This window comes from Phalangium opilio, unplaced genomic scaffold (assembly GCF_054372755.1).
Source record: "Phalangium opilio isolate 3A_F unplaced genomic scaffold, DU_Popi_V2 ptg000209l_1, whole genome shotgun sequence".
Lineage (NCBI taxonomy): Eukaryota > Metazoa > Arthropoda > Arachnida > Opiliones > Phalangiidae > Phalangium > Phalangium opilio.
This window is the reverse complement of record NW_028324217.1, coordinates 13,386,110-13,405,684: the sequence shown is the minus strand read 5'-3', so window position 1 is coordinate 13,405,684 and position 19,575 is coordinate 13,386,110.

Sequence of the window (19,575 nt, the reverse complement as noted above, 5' to 3'; positions counted from 1 at the left end):
GGTACATTTTTATTTATTGTTCAATCGAGATGAAATCACTTTTAGTGAGTATTTTATAGGGAATTAAGCTTAATTCGGCCAAATATTTGCCCAGAAAAAAATGCATTCAAAAGTGTACCGAAAAAATCGCATGTTTTTTTCTTCAAGATATAAAATCCGTCACAACGATTTCTTATTGAAAATTGAATGTTAACCGTTTTTTGAATGAATATCGTTACATTTGCTTGAATTAAAGCAAAAAGTACAAAAATAATGCTTTCAGTGGTTATATTTGAAAATTGTGAAGAAATACTCAAAATGTGTTTCTCTGGCCGAGAAACGTCGATTTTCAAAATGTTATTAAATTCGAGGTACATTTTATTTACTGTTCAATCGAGATGAAATCTCTTTTTATGAGTATTTTATAGGGAACTAAGCTGAATTCGGTCAAAAATTTGTCCAGAAAAAAATGCATTCGAAAGTGTACCGAAAAAATTGCATGTTTTTTTTCTTCTAGATACAAAATCCGTGACTACGATTTCTTATTGAAAATAACTTTTAACCGTTTTTTGAATGAATATCGTTACATTTGTTTGAATTAAAGCAAAAAGTACAAAAATAATGGTTTCAGTGGTTATATTTGAAAATAGTGAAGAAATACTCAAAATGTGTTTCTCTGGCCAAGAAACGTCGATTTTGAAAATGTTATTAAAAATCGAGGTACATTTTTATTTATTGTTCAATCGAGATGAAATCACTTTTAGTAAGTATTTTATAGGGAATTAAGCTTAATTCGGCCAAATATTTGCCCAGAAAAAAATGCATTCAAAAGTGTACCGAAAAAATCGCATGTTTTTTTCTTCAAGATACAAAATCCGTCACAACGATTTCTTATTGAAAATTGAATGTTTACCGTTTTTTGAATGAATATCGTTACATTTGCTTGAATTAAAGCAAAAAGTAGAAAAATAATGGTTTCAGTGGTTATATTTGAAAATAGTGAAGAAATACTCAAAATATGCTTCTCTGGCCGTGAAACGTCGATTTTGAAAATGATATTAAAAATCGAGGTACATTTTTATTTATTGTTCAATCGAGATGAAATCACTTTTAGTGAGTATTTTATAGGGAATTAAGCTTAATTCGGCCAAATATTTGCCCAGCAAAAAATGCATTCAAAAGTGTACCGAAAAAATCGCATGTTTTTTTCTTCAAGATACAAAATCCGTCACAACGATTTCTTATTGAAAATTGAATGTTAACCGTTTTTTGAATGAATATCGTTACATTTGCTTGAATTAAAGCAAAAAGTACAAAAATAATGCTTTCAGTGGTTATATTTGAAAATTGTGAAGAAATACTCAAAATGTGTTTCTCTGGCCGAGAAACGTCAATTTTCAAAATGTTATTAAATTCGAGGTACATTTTATTTACTGTTCAATCGAGATGAAATCTCTTTTTATGAGTATTTTATAGGGAACTTAGCTGAATTCGGTCAAAAATTTGTCCAGAAAAAAATGCATTCGAAAGTGTACCGAAAAAATTGCATGTTTTTTTTCTTCTAGATACAAAATCCGTGACTACGATTTCTTATTGAAAATAACTTTTAACCGTTTTTTGAATGAATATCGTTACATTTGTTTGAATTAAAGCAAAAAGTACAAAAATAATGGTTTCAGTGGTTATATTTGAAAATAGTGAAGAAATACTCAAAATGTGTTTCTCTGGCCAAGAAACGTCGATTTTGAAAATGTTATTAAAAATCGAGGTACATTTTTATTTATTGTTCAATCGAGATGAAATCACTTTTAGTAAGTATTTTATAGGGAATTAAGCTTAATTCGGCCAAATATTTGCCCAGAAAAAAATGCATTCAAAAGTGTACCGAAAAAATCGCATGTTTTTTTCTTCAAGATACAAAATCCGTCACAACGATTTCTTATTGAAAATTGAATGTTTACCGTTTTTTGAATGAATATCGTTACATTTGCTTGAATTAAAGCAAAAAGTAGAAAAATAATGGTTTCAGTGGTTATATTTGAAAATAGTGAAGAAATACTCAAAATATGCTTCTCTGGCCGTGAAACGTCGATTTTGAAAATGATATTAAAAATCGAGGTACATTTTTATTTATTGTTCAATCGAGATGAAATCACTTTTAGTGAGTATTTTATAGGGAATTAAGCTTAATTCGGCCAAATATTTGCCCAGCAAAAAATGCATTCAAAAGTGTACCGAAAAAATCGCATGTTTTTTTCTTCAAGATACAAAATCCGTCACAACGATTTCTTATTGAAAATTGAATGTTAACCGTTTTTTGAATGAATATCGTTACATTTGCTTGAATTAAAGCAAAAAGTACAAAAATAATGCTTTCAGTGGTTATATTTGAAAATTGTGAAGAAATACTCAAAATGTGTTTCTCTGGCCGAGAAACGTCAATTTTCAAAATGTTATTAAATTCGAGGTACATTTTATTTACTGTTCAATCGAGATGAAATCTCTTTTTATGAGTATTTTATAGGGAACTAAGCTGAATTCGGTCAAAAATTTGTCCAGAAAAAAATGCATTCGAAAGTGTATCGAAAAGATTGCATGTTTTTTTTCTTCTAGATACAAAATCCGTGACTACGATTTCTTATTGAAAATTGAATTTTAACCGTTTTTTGAATGAATATCGTTACATTTGCTTGAATTAAAGCAAAAAGTACAAAAATAATGGTTTCAGTGGTTATATTTGAAAATAGCGACTGAAGATCAATATGTGCTTCTCTGGTCGAGAAACGTCGATTTTGAAAATGCTATTAAAAATCGAGGTACATTTTTATTTATTGTTCAATCGAGATGAAATCACTTTTAGTGAGTATTTTATAGGGAATTAAGCTGAATTCGGTCAAATATTTGCCCAGAAAAAAATGAATTCAAAAGTGTACCGAAAAAATCGCATGTTTTTTTCTTCAAGATAGAAAATCCTTCACAACGATTTCTTATTGAAAATTGAATTTTAACCATTTTTTGAATGAATATCGTTACATTTGCTTGAATTAAAGCAAAAAGTAGAAAAATAATGGTTTCAGTGGTTATATTTGAAAATAGTGAAGAAATACTCAAAATATGCTTCTCTGGCCGTGAAACGTCGATTTTGAAAATGTTACTAAAAATCGAGGTACATTTTTATTTATTGTTCAATCGAGATGAAATCACTTTTAGTGAGTATTTTATAGGGAATTAAGCTTAATTCGGCCAAATATTTGCCCAGAAAAAAATGCATTAAAAAGTGTACCGAAAAAATCGCATGTTTTTTTCTTCAAGATACAAAATCCGTCACAACGATTTCTTATTGAAAATTGAATGTTAACCGTTTTTTGAATGAATATCGTTACATTTGCTTGAATTAAAGCAAAAAGTAGAAAAATAATGGTTTCAGTGGTTATATTTGAAAATAGTGAAGAAATACTCAAAATATGCTTCTCTGGCCGTGAAACGTCGATTTTGAAAATGTTATTAAAAATCGAGGTACTTTTTTATTTATTGTTCAATCGAGATGAAATCACTTTTAGTGAGTATTTTATAGGGAATTAAGCTTAATTCGGCCAAATATTTGCCCAGAAAAAAATGCATTCAAAAGTGTACCGAAAAAATCGCATGTTTTTTTCTTCAAGATACAAAATCCGTCACAACGATTTCTTATTGAAAATTGAATTTTAACCGTTTTTTGAATGAATATCGTTACATTTGCTTGAATTAAAGCAAAAAGTAGAAAAATAATGGTTTCAGTGGTTATATTTGAAAATAGTGAAGAAATACTCAAAATATGCTTCTCTGGCCGTGAAACGTCGATTTTGAAAATGTTATTAAAAATCGAGGTACATTTTTATTTATTGTTCAATCGAGATGAAATCACTTTTAGTGAGTATTTTATAGGGAATTAAGCTTAATTCGGCCAAATATTTGCCCAGAAAAAAATGCATTCAAAAGTGTACGGAAAAAATTGCATGTTTTTTTTCATCTAGATACAAAATCCGTGACTACGATTTCTTATTGAAAATTAATTTTTAACCTTTTTTGAATGAATATCGTTACATTTGCTTGAATTAAAGCAAAAAGTAGAAAAATAATGGTTTCAGTGGTTATATTTGAAAATAGTGAAGAAATACTCAAAATATGCTTCTCTGGCCGTGAAACGTCGATTTTGAAAATGTTATTAAAAATCGAGGTACATTTTTATTTATTGTTCAATCGAGATGAAATCACTTTTAGTGAGTATTTTATAGGGAATTAAGCTTAATTCGGCCAAATATTTGCCCAGAAAAAAATGCATTCAAAAGTGTACCGAAAAAATCGCATGTTTTTTTCTTCAAGATACAAAATCCGTCACAACGATTTGTTATTGAAAATTGAATGTTAACCGTTTTTTGAATGAATATCGTTACATTTGCTTGAATTAAAGCAAAAAGTAGAAAAATAATGGTTTCAGTGGTTATATTTGAAAATAGTGAAGAAATACTAAAAATATGCTTCTCTGGCCGTGAAACGTCGATTTTGAAAATGTTATTAAAAATCGAGGTACATTTTTATTTATTGTTCAATCGAGATGAAATCACATTTAGTGAGTATTTTATAGGGAATTAAGCTTAATTCGGCCAAATATTTGCCCAGAAAAAAATGCATTCAAAAGTGAACCGAAAAAATCGCATGTTTTTTTCTTCAAGATACAAAATCCGTCACAACGATTTCTTATTGAAAATTGAATGTTAACCGTTTTTTGAATGAATATCGTTAAATTTGCTTGAATTAAAGCAAAAAGTAGAAAAATAATGGTTTCAGTGGTTATATTTGAAAATAGTGAAGAAATACTCAAAATATGCTTCTCTGGCCGTGAAACGTCGATTTTGAAAATGTTATTAAAAATCGAGGTACATTTTATTTACTGTTCAATCGAGATGAAATCTCTTTTTATGAGTATTTTATAGGGAACTAAGCTGAATTCGGTCAAAAATTTGTCCAGAAAAAAATGCATTCGAAAGTGTACCGAAAAAATTGCATGTTTTTTTCTTCAAGATACAAAATCCGTCACAACGATTTGTTATTGAAAATTGAATGTTAACCGTTTTTTGAATGAATATCGTTACATTTGCTTGAATTAAAGCAAAAAGTAGAAAAATAATGGTTTCAGTGGTTATATTTGAAAATAGTGAAGAAATACTAAAAATATGCTTCTCTGGCCGTGAAACGTCGATTTTGAAAATGTTATTAAAAATCGAGGTACATTTTTATTTATTGTTCAATCGAGATGAAATCACATTTAGTGAGTATTTTATAGGGAATTAAGCTTAATTCGGCCAAATATTTGCCCAGAAAAAAATGCATTCAAAAGTGAACCGAAAAAATCGCATGTTTTTTTCTTCAAGATACAAAATCCGTCACAACGATTTCTTATTGAAAATTGAATTTTAACCGTTTTTTGAATGAATATCGTTACATTTGCTTGAATTAAAGCAAAAAGTAGAAAAATAATGGTTTCAGTGGTTATATTTGAAAATAGTGAAGAAATACTCAAAATATGCTTCTCTGGCCGTGAAACGTCGATTTTGAAAATGTTATTAAAAATCGAGGTACATTTTTATTTATTGTTCAATCGAGATGAAATCACTTTTAGTGAGTATTTTATAGGGAATTAAGCTTAATTCGGCCAAATATTTGCCCAGAAAAAAATGCATTCAAAAGTGTACCGAAAAAATCGCATGTTTTTTTCTTCAAGATACAAAATCCGTCACAACGATTTCTTATTGAAAATTGAATGTTAACCGTTTTTTGAATGAATATCGTTAAATTTGCTTGAATTAAAGCAAAAAGTAGAAAAATAATGGTTTCAGTGGTTATATTTGAAAATAGTGAAGAAATACTCAAAATATGCTTCTCTGGCCGTGAAACGTCGATTTTGAAAATGTTATTAAAAATCGAGGTACATTTTTATTTATTGTTCAATCGAGATGAAATCACTTTTAGTGAGTATTTTATAGGGAATTAAGCTTAATTCGGCCAAATATTTGCCCAGAAAAAAATGCATTCAAAAGTGTACCGAAAAAATCGCATGTTTTTTCTTCAAGATACAAAATCCGTCACAACGATTTCTTATTGAAAATTGAATGTTAACCGTTTTTTGAATGAATATCGTTACATTTGCTTGAATTAAAGCAAAAAGTAGAAAAATAATGGTTTCAGTGGTTATATTTGAAAATAGTGAAGAAATACTCAAAATATGCTTCTCTGGCCGTGAAACGTCGATTTTGAAAATGTTATTAAAAATCGAGGTACATTTTTATTTATTGTTCAATCGAGATGAAATCACTTTTAGTGAGTATTTTATAGGGAATTAAGCTTAATTCGGCCAAATATTTGCCCAGAAAAAAATGCATTCAAAAGTGTACCGAAAAAATCGCATGTTTTTTTCTTCAAGATACAAAATCCGTCACAACGATGTCTTATTGAAAATTGAATTTTAACCGTTTTTTGAATGAATATCGTTACATTTGCTTGAATTTAAGCAAAAAGTACAAAAATAATGGTTTCAGTGGTTATATTTGAAAATAGTAAAGAAATACTAAATATTAAACTATTCAAACTAAAAGAATTTATATTATTAAAATTGATAAGAATTTAAATTTGGACCTTCAATTTGGATTAGCTGTTTAAGATTTAATTAATCGAAAAATATAATAGTCTCAACTTTTTTAATTTAAGTTTTGTTTTTACTATTAACTTTGTTTTTAAATTAATTTATTTATTAATTTTTTATTAGTTTTAAATACTAAAATTGTATTATCTGTTTTGTTATAAAAACCTATGCGAAGCAGGGCCAAAGTCGCTAGTTGACTTCGGCCCTTAAGAAACGAAACAAATGTAATCATGAATTTGGAAATTTGGAAAATACTCAAAATATGCTTCTCTGGCCGTGAAACGTCGACTTTGAAAATGATATTAAAAATCGAGGTACATTTTTTTTTATTGTTCAATCGAGATGAAATCACTTTTAGTGAGTATTTTATAGGGAATTAAGCTTAATTCGGCCAAATATTTGCCCAGAAAAAAATGCATTCAAAAGTGTACCGAAAAAATCGCATGTTTTTTTCTTCAAGATACAAAATCCGTCACAACGATTTCTTATTGAAAATTGAATGTTAACCGTTTTTTGAATGAATATCGTTACATTTGCTTGAATTAAAGCAAAAAGTAGAAAAATAATGGTTTCAGTGGTTATATTTGAAAATAGTGAAGAAATACTCAAAATATGCTTCTCTGGCCGTGAAACGTCGATTTTGAAAATGTTATTAAAAATCGAGGTACATTTTTATTTATTGTTCAATCGAGATGAAATCACTTTTAGTGAGTATTTTATAGGGAATTAAGCTTAATTCGGCCAAATATTTGCCCAGAAAAAAATGGATTCAAAAGTGTACGGAAAAAATTGCATGTTTTTTTTCATCTAGATACAAAATCCGTCACAACGATTTCTTATTGAAAATTGAATTTTAACCGTTTTTTGAATGAATATCGTTACATTTGCTTGAATTAAAGCAAAAAGTAGAAAAATAATGGTTTCAGTGGTTATATTTGAAAATAGTGAAGAAATACTCAAAATATGCTTCTCTGGCCGTGAAACGTCGATTTTGAAAATGTTATTAAAAATCGAGGTACATTTTTATTTATTGTTCAATCGAGATGAAATCACTTTTAGTGAGTATTTTATAGGGAATTAAGCTTAATTCGGCCAAATATTTGCCCAGAAAAAAATGCATTCAAAAGTGTACCGAAAAAATCGCATGTTTTTTTCTTCAAGATACAAAATCCGTCACAACGATTTCTTATTGAAAATTGAATTTTAACCGTTTTTTGAATGAATATCGTTAAATTTGCTTGAATTAAAGCAAAAAGTAGAAAAATAATGGTTTCAGTGGTTATATTTGAAAATAGTGAAGAAATACTCAAAATATGCTTCTCTGGCCGTGAAACGTCGATTTTGAAAATGTTATTAAAAATCGAGGTACATTTTTATTTATTGTTCAATCGAGATGAAATCACTTTTAGTGAGTATTTTATAGGGAATTAAGCTTAATTCGGCCAAATATTTGCCCAGAAAAAAATGCATTCAAAAGTGTACCGAAAAAATCGCATGTTTTTTCTTCAAGATACAAAATCCGTCACAACGATTTCTTATTGAAAATTGAATGTTAACCGTTTTTTGAATGAATATCGTTACATTTGCTTGAATTAAAGCAAAAAGTAGAAAAATAATGGTTTCAGTGGTTATATTTGAAAATAGTGAAGAAATACTCAAAATATGCTTCTCTGGCCGTGAAACGTCGATTTTGAAAATGTTATTAAAAATCGAGGTACATTTTTATTTATTGTTCAATCGAGATGAAATCACTTTTAGTGAGTATTTTATAGGGAATTAAGCTTAATTCGGCCAAATATTTGCCCAGAAAAAAATGCATTCAAAAGTGTACCGAAAAAATCGCATGTTTTTTTCTTCAAGATACAAAATCCGTCACAACGATGTCTTATTGAAAATTGAATTTTAACCGTTTTTTGAATGAATATCGTTACATTTGCTTGAATTTAAGCAAAAAGTACAAAAATAATGGTTTCAGTGGTTATATTTGAAAATAGTAAAGAAATACTAAATATTAAACTATTCAAACTAAAAGAATTTATATTATTAAAATTGATAAGAATTTAAATTTGGACCTTCAATTTGGATTAGCTGTTTAAGATTTAATTAATCGAAAAATATAATAGTCTCAACTTTTTTAATTTAAGTTTTGTTTTTACTATTAACTTTGTTTTTAAATTAATTTATTTATTAATTTTTTATTAGTTTTAAATACTAAAATTGTATTATCTGTTTTGTTATAAAAACCTATGCGAAGCAGGGCCAAAGTCGCTAGTTGACTTCGGCCCTTAAGAAACGAAACAAATGTAATCATGAATTTGGAAATTTGGAAAATACTCAAAATATGCTTCTCTGGCCGTGAAACGTCGACTTTGAAAATGATATTAAAAATCGAGGTACATTTTTTTTTATTGTTCAATCGAGATGAAATCACTTTTAGTGAGTATTTTATAGGGAATTAAGCTTAATTCGGCCAAATATTTGCCCAGAAAAAAATGCATTCAAAAGTGTACCGAAAAAATCGCATGTTTTTTTCTTCAAGATACAAAATCCGTCACAACGATTTCTTATTGAAAATTGAATGTTAACCGTTTTTTGAATGAATATCGTTACATTTGCTTGAATTAAAGCAAAAAGTAGAAAAATAATGGTTTCAGTGGTTATATTTGAAAATAGTGAAGAAATACTCAAAATATGCTTCTCTGGCCGTGAAACGTCGATTTTGAAAATGTTATTAAAAATCGAGGTACATTTTTATTTATTGTTCAATCGAGATGAAATCACTTTTAGTGAGTATTTTATAGGGAATTAAGCTTAATTCGGCCAAATATTTGCCCAGAAAAAAATGGATTCAAAAGTGTACGGAAAAAATTGCATGTTTTTTTTCATCTAGATACAAAATCCGTCACAACGATTTCTTATTGAAAATTGAATTTTAACCGTTTTTTGAATGAATATCGTTACATTTGCTTGAATTAAAGCAAAAAGTAGAAAAATAATGGTTTCAGTGGTTATATTTGAAAATAGTGAAGAAATACTCAAAATATGCTTCTCTGGCCGTGAAACGTCGATTTTGAAAATGTTATTAAAAATCGAGGTACATTTTTATTTATTGTTCAATCGAGATGAAATCACTTTTAGTGAGTATTTTATAGGGAATTAAGCTTAATTCGGCCAAATATTTGCCCAGAAAAAAATGCATTCAAAAGTGTACCGAAAAAATCGCATGTTTTTTTCTTCAAGATACAAAATCCGTCACAACGATTTGTTATTGAAAATTGAATGTTAACCGTTTTTTGAATGAATATCGTTACATTTGCTTGAATTAAAGCAAAAAGTAGAAAAATAATGGTTTCAGTGGTTATATTTGAAAATAGTGAAGAAATACTCAAAATATGCTTCTCTGGCCGTGAAACGTCGATTTTGAAAATGTTATTAAAAATCGAGGTACATTTTTATTTATTGTTCAATCGAGATGAAATCACTTTTAGTGAGTATTTTATAGGGAATTAAGCTTAATTCGGCCAAATATTTGCCCAGAAAAAATTGCATTCAAAAGTGTACCGAAAAAATCGCATGTTTTTTTCTTCAAGATAGAAAATCCGTCACAATGATTTCTTATTGAAAATTGAATTTTAACCGTTTTTTGAATGAATATCGTTACCTTTGCTTGAATTAAAGCAAAAAGTAGAAAAATAATGGTTTCAGTGGTTATATTTGAAAATAGTGAAGAAATACTCAAAATATGCTTCTCTGGCCGTGAAACGTCGATTTTGAAAATGATATTAAAAATCGAGGTACATTTTTATTTATTTATCAATCGAGATGAAATCACTTTTAGTGAGTATTTTATAGGGAATTAAGCTTAATTCGGCCAAATATTTGCCCAGCAAAAAATGCATTCAAAAGTGTACCGAAAAAATCGCATGTTTTTTTCTTCAAGATACAAAATCCGTCACAACGATTTCTTATTGAAAATTGAATGTTAACCGTTTTTTGAATGAATATCGTTACATTTGCTTGAATTAAAGCAAAAAGTACAAAAATAATGCTTTCAGTGGTTATATTTGAAAATTGTGAAGAAATACTCAAAATGTGTTTCTCTGGCCGAGAAACGTCGATTTTCAAAATGTTATTAAATTCGAGGTACATTTTATTTACTGTTCAATCGAGATGAAATCTCTTTTTATGAGTATTTTATAGGGAACTAAGCTGAATTCGGTCAAAAATTTGTCCAGAAAAAAATGCATTCGAAAGTGTACCGAAAAAATTGCATGTTTTTTTTCTTCTAGATACAAAATCCGTGACTACGATTTCTTATTGAAAATAACTTTTAACCGTTTTTTGAATGAATATCGTTACATTTGTTTGAATTAAAGCAAAAAGTACAAAAATAATGGTTTCAGTGGTTATATTTGAAAATAGTGAAGAAATACTCAAAATATGCTTCTCTGGCCAAGAAACGTCGATTTTGAAAATGTTATTAAAAATCGAGGTACATTTTTATTTATTGTTCAATCGAGATGAAATCACTTTTAGTAAGTATTTTATAGGGAATTAAGCTTAATTCGGCCAAATATTTGCCCAGAAAAAAATGAATTCAAAAGTGTACCGAAAAAATCGCATGTTTTTTTCTTCAAGATAGAAAATCCTTCACAACGATTTCTTATTGAAAATTGAATTTTAACCGTTTTTTGAATGAATATCGTTACATTTGCTTGAATTAAAGCAAAAAGTACAAAAATAATGGTTTCAGTTGTTATATTTAAAATAGTGAAAATGTTATTAAAAATCGAGGTACATTTTAATTTATTGTTCAATCGAGATGAAATCACTTTTTATGAGTATTTTATTTGGAATTAAGCTTAATTCGGCCAAATATTTGCCCAGAAAAGAATGCATTCAAAAGTGTACCGAAAAAATCGCATGTTTTTTTCTTCAAGATACAAAATCCGTCACAACGATTTTTATTGAAAATTCAATTTTAACCGTTTTTTGAATGAATATCGTTACATTTGCTTGAATTAAAGCAAAAAGTACAAAAATAATGCTTTCAGTGGTTATATTTGAAAATAGTGAAGAAATACTCAAAATGTGTTTCTCTGGCCGAGAAACGTCGATTTTGAAAATGTTATTAAAAATCGAGGTACATTTTTATTTACTGTTCAATCGAGATGAAATCACTTTTTATGAGTATTTTATAGGGAATTAAGCTGAATTCGGTCAAAAATTTGTCCATAAAAAAATGCATTCGAAAGTGTATCGAAAAGATTGCATGTTTTTTTTCTTCTAGATACAAAATCCGTGACTACGATTTCTTATTGAAAATTGAATTTTAACCGTTTTTTGAATGAATATCGTTACATTTGCTTGAATTAAAGCAAAAAGTACAAAAATAATGGTTTCAGTGGTTATATTTGAAAATAGCGACTGAAGATCAATATGTGCTTCTCTGGTCGAGAAACGTCGATTTTGAAAATGCTATTAAAAATCGAGGTACATTTTTATTTATTGTTCAATCGAGATGAAATCACTTTTAGTGAGTATTTTATAGGGAATTAAGCTGAATTCGGTCAAATATTTGCCCAGAAAAAAATGAATTCAAAAGTGTACCGAAAAAATCGCATGTTTTTTTCTTCAAGATAGAAAATCCTTCACAACGATTTCTTATTGAAAATTGAATTTTAACCGTTTTTTGAATGAATATCGTTACATTTGCTTGAATTAAAGCAAAAAGTACAAAAATAATGGTTTCAGTTGTTATATTTAAAATAGTGAAAATGTTATTAAAAATCGAGGTACATTTTAATTTATTGTTCAATCGAGATGAAATCACTTTTTATGAGTATTTTATGGGGAATTAAGCTTAATTCGGCCAAATATTTGCCCAGAAAAGAATGCATTCAAAAGTGTACCGAAAAAATTGCATGTTTTATTCTTCAAGATACAAAATCCGTCACAACGATTTTTATTGAAAATTAATTTTTAACCTTTTTTGAATGAATATCGTTACATTTGCTTGAATTAAAGCAAAAAAGTAGAAAAATAATGGTTTCAGTGGTTATATTTGAAAATAGTGAAGAAATACTCAAAATAAGCTTCTCTGACCGTGAAACGTCGATTTTCAAAATGTTATTAAAAATCGAGGTACATTTTTATTTATTGTTCAATCGATATGAAATCTTTTTTAGTGAGTATTTTATAGGGAATTAAGCTTAATTCGGCCAAATATTTGCCCAGAAAAAAATGCATTCAAAAGTGTACCGAGAAAATCGCATGTTTTTTTCTTCAAGATACAAAATCCGTCACGACGATTTCTTATTGAAAATTGAATTTTAACCGTTTTTTGAATAAATAGCGTTACATTTGCTTGAATTAAAGCAACAAGTACAAAAATAATGGTTTCAGTGGTTATATTTGAAAATAGTGAAGAAATACTCAAAATATGCTTCTCTGGCCGTGAAACGTCGATTTTGAAAATGATATTAAAAATCGAGGTACATTTTTATTTATTGTTCAATCGAGATGAAATCACTTTTAATGAGTATTTTATAGGGAATTAAGCTTAATTCGGCCAAGTATTTGCCCAGAAAAAAATGCATTCAAAAGTGTATCGAAAAAATCGCATGTTTTTTTCTTCAACATACAAAATCCGTCACAACGATTTCTTATTTGAAAATTGAATTTTAACCGTTTTTTGAATGAATATCGTTACTTTTGCTTGAATTAAAGCAAAAAGTATAAAAATAATGGTTTCAGTGATTATATTTGAAAATAGCGACTAAAGCTCAATATGTGCTTCTCTGGTCGAGAAACGTCGATTTTGAAAATGCTATTAAAAATCGAGGTACATTTTTATTTATTGTTCAATCGAGATGAAATCTCTTTTAGTGAGTATTTTATAGGGAAGTAAGCTAAATTCGGTCAAAAATTTGTCCAGAAAAAAATGCATTCAAATTTGTACCGAAAAAATCGCATGTTTTATTTCTTCAAGATAAAAAATCCGTGACAACGATTTCTTATTGAAAATTGAATTTGAACAGTTTTTTGAATGAATATCGTTACATTTGCTTGAATTAAAGCAAAAAGTACAAAAATAATGGTTTCAGTGGTTATATTTGAAAATAGTGAAGAAATACTCAAAATGTGCTTCTCTGGCCGTGAAACGTCGATTTTGAAAATGATATTAAAAATCGAGGTACATTTTTATTTATTGTTCAATCGAGATGAAATCACTTTTAGTGAGTATTTTATAGGGAATTAAGCTTAATTCGGCCAAATATTTGCCCAGAAAAAATTGCATTCGAAAGTGTATCGAAAAGATTGCATGTTTTTTTTCTTCTAGATACAAAATCCGTGACTACGATTTCTTATTGAAAATTGAATTTTAACCGTTTTTTGAATGAATATCGTTACATTTGCTTGAATTAAAGCAAAAAGTACAAAAATAATGGTTTCAGTGGTTATATTTGAAAATAGCGACTAAAGCTCAATATGTGCTTCTCTGGTCGAGAAACGTCGATTTTGAAAATGCTATTAAAAATCGAGGTACATTTTTATTTATTGTTCAATCGAGATGAAATCTCTTTTAGTGAGTATTTTATAGGGAAGTAAGCTAAATTCGGTCAAAAATTTGTCCAGAAAAAAATGCATTCAAATTTGTACCGAAAAAATCGCATGTTTTATTTCTTCAAGATAAAAAATCCGTGACAACGATTTCTTATTGAAAATTGAATTTGAACAGTTTTTTGAATGAATATCGTTACATTTGCTTGAATTAAAGCAAAAAGTACAAAAATAATGGTTTCAGTGGTTATATTTGAAAATAGTGAAGAAATACTCAAAATGTGCTTCTCTGGCCGTGAAACGTCGATTTTGAAAATGATATTAAAAATCGAGGTACATTTATATTTATTGTTCAATCGAGATGAAATCACTTTTAGTGAGTATTTTATAGGGAATTAAGCTTAATTCGGCCAAATATTTGCCCAGAAAAAATTGCATTCAAAAGTGTACCGAAAAAATCGCATGTTTTTTTCTTCAAGATAGAAAATCCGTCACAATGATTTCTTATTGAAAGTTGAATTTTAACCGTTTTTTGAATGAATATCGTTACCTTTGCTTGAATTAAAGCAAAAAGTAGAAAAATAATGGTTTCAGGGGTTATATTTGAAAATAGTGAAGAAATACTCAAAATATGCCTCTCTGGCCGTGAAACGTCGATTTTGAAAATGTTATTAAAAATCGAGGTACATTTTTATTTATTGTTCAATCGAGATGAAATCACTTTTAGTGAGTATTTTATAGGGAATTAAGCTCAATTCGGCCAAATATTTGCCCAGAAAAAAATGCATTCAAAAGTGTACGGAAAAAATTCCATGTTGTTTTTTTCATCTAGGTACGAAATCCGTCACAACGATTTCTTATTGAAAATTAATTTTTAACCTTTTTTGAATGAATATCGTTACATTTGCTTGAATTAAAGCAAAAAAGTAGAAAAATAATGGTTTCAGTGGTTATATTTGAAAATAGTGAAGAAATACTCAAAATATGCTTCTCTGACCGTGAAACGTCGATTTTCATAATGTTATTAAAAATCGAGGTACATTTTTATTTATTGTTCAATCGAGATGAAATCTTTTTTGGTGAGTATTTTATAGGGAATTAAGCTTAATTCGGCCAAATATTTGCCCAGAAAAAAATGCATTCAAAAGTGTACCGAGAAAATCGCATGTTTTTTTCTTCAAGATACAAAATCCGTCACGACGATTTCTTATTGAAAATTGAATTTTAACCGTTTTTTGAATAAATAGCGTTACATTTGCTTGAATTAAAGCAACAAGTACAAAAATAATGGTTTCAGTGGTTATATTTGAAAATAGTGAAGAAATACACAAAATATGCTTCTCTGGCCGTGAAACGTCGATTTTGAAAATGATATTAAAAATCGAGGTACATTTTTATTTATTGTTCAATCGAGATGAAATCACTTTTAATGAGTATTTTATAGGGAATTAAGCTTAATTCGGCCAAGTATTTGCCCAGAAAAAAATGCATTCAAAAGTGTATCGAAAAAATCGCATGTTTTTTTCTTCAACATACAAAATCCGTCACAACGATTTCTTATTGAAAATTGAATTTCAACAGTTTTTTGAATGAATATCGTTACATTTGCTTGAATTAAAGCAAAAAGTACAAAAATAATGGTTTCAGTGGTTATATTTGAAAATAGTGAAGAAATACTCAAAATGTGCTTCTCTGGTCGAGAAACGTGATTATGAAAATTCTATTAAAAATCGAGGTACATTTTTATTTATTGTTCAATCGAGATGAAATCACTTTTAGTGAGTATTTTATAGGGAATTAAGCTGAATTCGGTCAAATATTTGCCCAGAAAAAAATGAATTCAAAAGTGTACCGAAAAAATCGCATGTTTTTTTCTTCAAGATAGAAAATCCTTCACAACGATTTCTTATTGAAAATTGAATTTTAACCGTTTTTTGAATGAATATCGTTACATTTGCTTGAATTAAAGCAAAAAGTACAAAAATAATGGTTTCAGTTGTTATATTTAAAATAGAGAAAATGTTATTAAAAATCGAGGTACATTTTAATTTATTGTTCAATCGAGATGAAATCACTTTTTATGAGTATTTTATGGGGAATTAAGCTTAATTCGGCCAAATATTTGCCCAGAAAAGAATGCATTCAAAAGTGTACCGAAAAAATTGCATGTTTTATTCTTCAAGATACAAAATCCGTCACAACGATTTTTATTGAAAATTAATTTTTAACCTTTTTTGAATGAATATCGTTACATTTGCTTGAATTAAAGCAAAAAAGTAGAAAAATAATGGTTTCAGTGGTTATATTTGAAAATAGTGAAGAAATACTCAAAATATGCTTCTCTGACCGTGAAACGTCGATTTTCAAAATGTTATTAAAAATCGAGGTACATTTTTATTTATTGTTCAATCGATATGAAATCTTTTTTAGTGAGTATTTTATAGGGAATTAAGCTTAATTCGGCCAAATATTTGCCCAGAAAAAAATGCATTCAAAAGTGTACCGAGAAAATCGCATGTTTTTTTCTTCAAGATACAAAATCCGTCACGACGATTTCTTATTGAAAATTGAATTTTAACCGTTTTTTGAATAAATAGCGTTACATTTGCTTGAATTAAAGCAACAAGTACAAAAATAATGGTTTCAGTGGTTATATTTGAAAATAGTGAAGAAATACTCAAAATATGCTTCTCTGGCCGTGAAACGTCGATTTTGAAAATGATATTAAAAATCGAGGTACATTTTTATTTATTGTTCAATCGAGATGAAATCACTTTTAATGAGTATTTTATAGGGAATTAAGCTTAATTCGGCCAAGTATTTGCCCAGAAAAAAATGCATTCAAAAGTGTATCGAAAAAATCGCATGTTTTTTTCTTCAACATACAAAATCCGTCACAACGATTTCTTATTGAAAATTGAATTTGAACAGTTTTTTGAATGAATATCGTTACATTTGCTTGAATTAAAGCAAAAAGTACAAAAATAATGGTTTCAGTGATTATATTTGAAAATAGCGACTAAAGCTCAATATGTGCTTCTCTGGCCGTGAAACGTCGATTTTGAAAATGTTATTAAAAATCGAGGTACACTTTTATTTATTGATGAATCGAGATGAAATCACTTTTAGTGAGTATTTTATAGGGAATTAAGCTGAATTCGGTCAAAAATTTTTCCAGAAAAAAATGCATTCAAAAGTGTACCGAAAAAATCGCATGTTTTTTTTCTTCAAGATACAAAATTCGTAACAACGATTTCTTATTGATAATTGAATTTGAACAGTTTTTTGAATGAATATCGTTATATTTGCTTGTATTAAAGCAAAAAGTAAAAAAACTATGTTTTCAGCGGTTATATTTGAAAATAGTGAAAAAATTTTCAAAATGTGCCTCTCTGGTCGAGAATCGTCGATTTTGAAAATGTTATAAAAAATCGAGGTACATTTTTATTTATTGATCAATCGAGATGAAATCACTTTTAATGAGTATTATATAGGTAAATAAGCTGAAATCGGTCAAAAATTTGTCCAGAAAAAAATGCATTCAAAATTGTACCGAAAAAATCGCATGTTTTTTTCTTCAAGACACAAAATCCGTGACGATTTCTTATTGAAAATTGAGTTTGAACAGTTTTTTGAATGAATATCGTTACATTTGCTAGAATTGAAGCATAAAGTAAAAAAACTATGGTTTCAGCGGTTATATATGAAAATAGTGAAAGAATTCTCAAAATCTGCCTCTCTAGTCGAGAAACGTCGATTTTGAAAATGTTATTAAAAATCGAGGTACATTTTTTTTATTGATCAATCGAGATGAAATCACTTTTAATGAGTGTTTTATAAGTAAATAAGCTGAATTCAGTCAAAAGTTTTTCCACAAAAAAATGCATTCAAAAGTGAACCGAAAAAATCGCATGTTTTTTTCTTCATGATAAAAAATCCGTGACAAGGATTTCTTATTGAAAATGGAATTTTAACAGTTTTTTGAATGAATATCGTTACATTTGCTTGAATTAAAGCAAAAAGTACAAAAGTGAAACGTCTATTTTGAAAATTCTATTAAAAATCGAGGTACATTTTTATATACTTATATTAAACGTATGTATTGTGGAATGTTAAATAGTGTATTGCATTTAAAAAAACCATGTTTAAACTGAGTTTTTTTCATATGACTCGTAGTTACAATTTCAAAACTTTACGACTAATGGGTTTATTCGTGAGGTCTTTAACATTTTAATTTTTTGGAAAATGTTATGCCATTTTCTGGATGTGTTGCTGATTGCCGCAGTCTTCAAGCTTGAGAAGTAGCAGATACTTTACTTTTTGCAGGATTCTTATTTTGGCAAGTCTAGTATTATAGCTTCAACATAATTTTGAAGGTTCGCTACAAAAGTTCTGCTTGGGTACCGAAGATTTACTTTAGAAGCTTGACAAGTATTAATTTATTAAATTACACAGAAGATGACTTTTTGTGATAAAATAAAACGCCAAAAAAATAATTTTTCAAATTTATTGAGTTTTGACATCGCAATAATTACAAATTCAAATTTCGCGGGAAATGAAACCGGGCTTCATAATTACTCGGGCTTCATAATTACTCGCCTTCAAATTGAAGTTCAAGTTTAGAAAATTATTGGGAGTGAAACAATCGATATAAAATTATTAGATTAGGTTCAAAATGAAGCTCAAAATATGATTCACGCCTTATAAAATACCCAGAGTTGATAAAAATAGGAAACATTTTGAAAACGACTCCTAATTAACGGTAGAATCCAGTTCCGAAACCATTTTCCATAGTAATAGCATTAGAAACGTGTTTTAGCTCGTCCCGAGTTGTTCCGGCTAGCTTAAACAAAAACATGGCCAAGGCTTAGGAACAATAAATTATTGAAAGCGAAATAATTTATGTAAAACTATGAAATTAGGTTCAAAATGAAGCTCAAAACTTACTTCACGCCTCATAAAATACCCAGAGTTAACAAAAATTGGAATCATATTAAAAAGGACTCTTAATTCCTGATAGAATCCAATCTCGGGACTATGCACCATAGGATTATTATTATTCAGGTTTTTTCTCATACGCTCGTTAACCTAGAGGGGGATCAATCTTGGCTTGCCTCATTGGCGAGCTTGTCGAGTATCTTAAGTTGGCCGTGGCTCGAACCACAAACCTTTCGGTTAACAGTCGAACGCACTAAGCATTGCGCCACGGAAGCTTAGAAATGAAATAATCGTCAGGTATTTTGGAACAATTATGACTTTTTACGCTACATCTGAGACCTCACAACACCGATCCCGGGTGGGCTCGAACCACCAAACTTTTGATTAACAGCCGAACGCGCTAACCTTGCGCCACA